Source organism: Trichechus manatus, unplaced genomic scaffold (genome assembly GCF_000243295.1).
Source record: "Trichechus manatus latirostris isolate Lorelei unplaced genomic scaffold, TriManLat1.0 scaffold00017, whole genome shotgun sequence".
Lineage (NCBI taxonomy): Eukaryota > Metazoa > Chordata > Mammalia > Sirenia > Trichechidae > Trichechus > Trichechus manatus.
In genome coordinates this window covers 26,099,591-26,104,067 of record NW_004443953.1, presented here as the reverse complement: position 1 = coordinate 26,104,067, position 4,477 = coordinate 26,099,591, and the positions used below count along the sequence as shown (strand labels likewise).

Sequence of the window (4,477 nt, the reverse complement as noted above, 5' to 3'; positions counted from 1 at the left end):
GGGAACCTCTGGTTTTCCAAATATGAGACAGAAAAACCAAAACAAACCTACCAGGGCTCCCTCACTGTCACAGAAGAAAGCCATAACTACGCTCACAAGCCTTATCTCACAGAAATAAAGGGGGAAAAAAGCAAAAGTTCACAAAACTAACACATCCAGGAAGCATCACCTAATAGAATGCTCAACCTACACAACAGTAAGGCTCTCCCTTTTGTCTGCTGAGCTCCACGCATTTCAAAAGCGACCCACCTGGACACCAAACGCATTAAAAGCAGAATAACACCTTACCTCTGAGGTCTAGAGGCATAAAAAGCGGCTGGCATACTGTTTATACCAACGGTAACGAAAGGGCTAAAGATTACAGCCAAGAAAAACCTATGAAGCAGTACTACCCTGTAACACATGGAGTCGCCATGAGCTGGAACTGACTCCATGGCAATGCATTTGGGGATTTACACTACCAATATTTTTTAACCTAACTGTCAAAATTTACTTTGTAAGCCACTGTTATTTACTTAACAAAAAGCTGAAGAAACTGAAACTGACATCATGTAACAACAGTCAATGACGAAGAACTGTTCCCAAGCTCAAACTCTCCGCTGTGGTTTATTGATGTTTTTCTTCCTATCTAGATTAGCAGCTCCAAGAAAGCTAGGGCTGTGTGTTTCTTATACACACCTGTCTGTCTCCTAAGGAACCAGCACTGTCTTGCACTTTCCGCACAGAGGAGTCACTAGATGACAGAGTCATTAAATTCAATCTTTTCCTTTCTTTATTTTTACTGGAATACATCTTAAACCTACATACTTCACAAAGGAGTTAGATGTGTATAGTGACCTTAAGAGGAAAAAAGACAAAAAATCAGACAGATATTCCTACGTTTTATTTCTTCCATGTAAGTTACCAACATTTTTTGTGATCCCATTTAGTGGTACAGTCTAAATAGTCCATGAAATATTGCACATTCTCCAATTTAATGTATCATTAAATAGCTTTTTCTAAACCATGACCAACGAAAAACGTTTAAAAGGACTTTATTATAAGAAGCTCCCTAGAAACTCAAAGTGCGATTTCCTGACCTAAGGAATTCCAAGTAAACGGGGTTCACCTCATGCTTTTAAGCAATGGATTCAGTTTCAACCTTAATACTAGCCGGTCTAAGAGGAGGCTGCTGCCTAAAACGAGAGACGAAAACGAAGAAGTTCTGGGGTTAGAAATGTAGCTGAGATTCAGGTCCCAGCAGACGCCTGAGCCCATGTGGCATCGCTTACAGAGCTTCCCAACCCGTGAGTAAGCTCTCTCTTTTCCTCTAGACACACATCCCGACCAGAGGCTGCTCTGGGATCCCAGCCCGCGCAGCGTCCCAGAGTGAGGTTTACCAACAATTTCTCCGAGTGTCGGTGGAGCCAAGCAGCGCTGGAATCCACGTCTGGGGGAGGCTGTGGACGTGCTTCCTCGGCTTTCGCAGCCGCAAAGTCGGGCTGCCAGAGCCAGGATTGGCACACCACCCGACTCCAGCCCCGCTAACCGGGATGTGTGAGGAAGGGAAGGCGTGAGGCTGTGCCCCCGACCGGGTAGACGGAAGCCGAAGCCCCACAGGCCGTCCGGAAAATCGCGGCTCAGCCTGCCAAATCCCACGCACCCTAAAGCGTGCGCCCGACGCCGTGCTGGGCGTTCAAGGGATGGGAGGAGACGGAAAGCTGCCCCGCAGCTGGGGAAGCCCAGGGCTCCGCGCGCACCCACCAGAAGCCCCGCTAAGCCGGCCCCCGGCGCACAGACCGCAGCACTCGGCGCCCGGCGAGGGACGTGGCTCTCCGCCTCCCGCCGGAGCCCGGCCAACACGGCTGGCGATCCGCCCGAGGCTCCGGAAGAAAGTTGCGTCGTGCGGGGCCCAGAGCGGCGTCCCCTGCGCGCCCCTTCCCTTTTTTTGCGCGCCCCTCAGCTTACCGCTCCCGGCTAAGGCTCTGTCCTGTCCTGTGACGCCTCCGCAGCCTCGGCCCAGGCTCCGAAGCCCCTTCCTGGCCCCCCTTACTCCAGGGCGCCTGGCCCCCGGCGCCCTCGGAGCCGAGCCCTCAACGCAACCGCCGCGCCATAGGTGCCCGTGGGCGCCGCGCCACGGGATGCCCCGCTGCAGCCTCCGCCGGCGCGGCTGCCAGCCGGGAGGGCGCGAGCGGGTGGGTGTGGAGGGAGAGAGGCGGAGGGCGGGACGCGGCAGGCGCAGAGGCTCCGCTGGAGGGAGGAGGAAACCGCAACGTCACCAGAGCCCGGGCCGGCGAGGATGGGGAAGGGGAACCTGGCACCCCAACCCACCGCACCTCGACCTCGGATCCGCCTTGCTGTCTCCCCCTCCTCCCACGGGACCGCTGCTCCGAGCAGCGCTCCGCCTTCCCCGCCACTCGGGCCCCTGCTCCACGCGCCCCTCCCCTGCCAGGCCTCCTCTGCTCTAACTTGCTCTAGTTCCTAATGACCCTTACGCTTCGGGTGCAAAGTTACTTTTGGAGGCCCAGGGGGAAGAGCTGATGCGTCTGTACAGCCTGGGAAGAGGAAAGCTAGGAGAACGTTGAGAATCTTACTACGCGATGGGGTGTCCACTCCAGTCCGCTGTCTCCAAAATAGTTACCTCTCTTTTCTCCTGCATTGTAAGTTCCACTTTCTACTCAGAGAGAAGGTGGAAAAACTCACCTATTCAGAAGCAGTTCTCGCCTCAGCTGTAGTAACGAAATACACTAAATCCACAAGCAAACTGAACAGATTTTAATCGTAAAAGGTAAGGTGTCAGGAACAGAGCGTTTGACGTCGTATGCAGCCCACAAGAGGAAACTTTATTTACCTTATCTCATAAGCCTGCGTATTTGTGAAGACCTCGGAGGAGGTCTTCAAGTGGAGTGTTTACAATCTTATTAGTCACAGCCCCTTGGAGAAGGTTTCTCCTGTACTCTTAACACAAACCACTGAGCGCAAGCAAACTCAGCTGGGCTCAACTTGGCTGAGGGGAGATGTCAGATATGACCAGGCCATCACCTCGAGCCGAGCGTAACTGTCCCTTCCTAAGTGTTAATATGTGATTAACCTACCAGCGCTAGGCTGCACAAAAGTGACAGTTGTTTACATTACCCATTCATTAGTATGGAAAGTGTTTTACTTGGGAGCAGTTTTTTCCCTTTTTGTTTGCTTCGAATGCTCTGTTTTAAGTTCTGAGGAGATACCTCTACGCATTCTTCCTGCTCTCAGAGGTTCTCAAAATCTACGGAGAAGTTTCCATCAGACCACTTTAGGAAAAAATGTGGACGTCTACTTTTCTTCTTTTTCAGAGACTACATTTAAGACAGTCTCCTTACAAACAGGTTGAGAGGATCTGGTTTGTTAAACGTGGTCCTGGTGGCGCAGTGGTTAAGAACTTGGCTGCTAACCAAAAGGTTGGCAGTTCCAATCCACCAGCTGCTCCTTGGAAACCCTGTGGGACAGTTCTACCCTGTCCTGTAGGGTTGCTATGACTCAGAATTCACTAGACCACAATGGATTTGGTTTGGTAAATTTAAATTTTAAAATGTTCAAAGAAAGAAAAGAAAAAATATTTTTTAATGTTCACTCAGGTAAATTATGATTTGTGTAAACCCCTAGATCTTTTAGAGGTGTCCTGTAGGGGAAAACAACAAAGGCTCTGGAATTTAGAAAAATTAGCTTTAAATCTGGTTTAAATCCTAATTTTATAGTTCACTACTTGAGGGTTTTGGAAAATCAACTTAACTTCAGAGTTTCAGTTTATTCATCTGTAATGTAGGGATATCTCTGGGTGGTGCAGATTGATTAAGGGCTGACTACTGACTGAAAGGCAGGTGGTTGGAACCCATCCAGAGTTGCCTCAAAAGAAAGGCCTAGCAATCTGCTTCCCAAAGTCACAGCCTTGAAAACCTTATGGAGGACAGTTCTGCTCTGCACACGTGGGGTTGCCATGAATCAAAATCAACTTGATGGCAACTGGGTTTTCTTTCTTTCTTTTTTTTTTTTTTGGTAAACGTAGGGATGACACCTTCATAGACAGGCTTTAGAGAGGATGCGATAATAATAGCTAATAATTATATTTATTGAGGGCTTACTACACAAAGGCATTCAATTAAAGGATTTACATATATTAATTCGATTATTAAAGAAGATAAAATGTAAATGTGCTGAGCTATAACATATGCTCCACAAGTATTAGTTTCCATTTATTTTCTCAAATTTGAAAGAGACTTAGAGAAAACATCTGGTTTACTTTCTTTTAACATATCAACAAGTAGTCGTCTAGTCCAGTAATTCTTCAATCCAGCTGCAACAGTAAAATCAGTGGAAGAGTTTTGATAAAATACTTTCTGCCAGGGCCCCACACCAGACCCATAAAATCAGAATCTCTAGGCACTGGCATTTTAAAATCATCTCCTAGGTGATCCTAATGTGCAACCAGGGTTGAGAACTCTTCAGATGAAGCAGTAACCAC

At 48.4% G+C, this 4,477-nt stretch overlaps 1 protein-coding gene across 12 annotated transcripts in view; it reads right to left on the bottom strand.

Moving 5' to 3' along the window:
• DSE (dermatan sulfate epimerase) overlaps nucleotides 1–2,927 on the bottom strand; it is a 140,921-nt gene extending 137,994 nt beyond the window's left edge. For 2 of the 12 annotated variants that reach the window (XM_023727703.1, XM_004372487.2), the window contains exon 1: nucleotides 2,683–2,927. The gene's annotated coding sequence lies outside the window, so the exon portion shown is untranslated. Of the gene's footprint in view, nucleotides 1–678; nucleotides 1,588–1,947; nucleotides 2,179–2,682 lie in introns of those variants that run through there. The other 10 variants (XM_023727697.1, XM_023727696.1, XM_023727698.1 and 7 more) reach the window with 9 other exon arrangements.
• Between the last annotated feature and the right edge of the window lie 1,550 nt (nucleotides 2,928–4,477).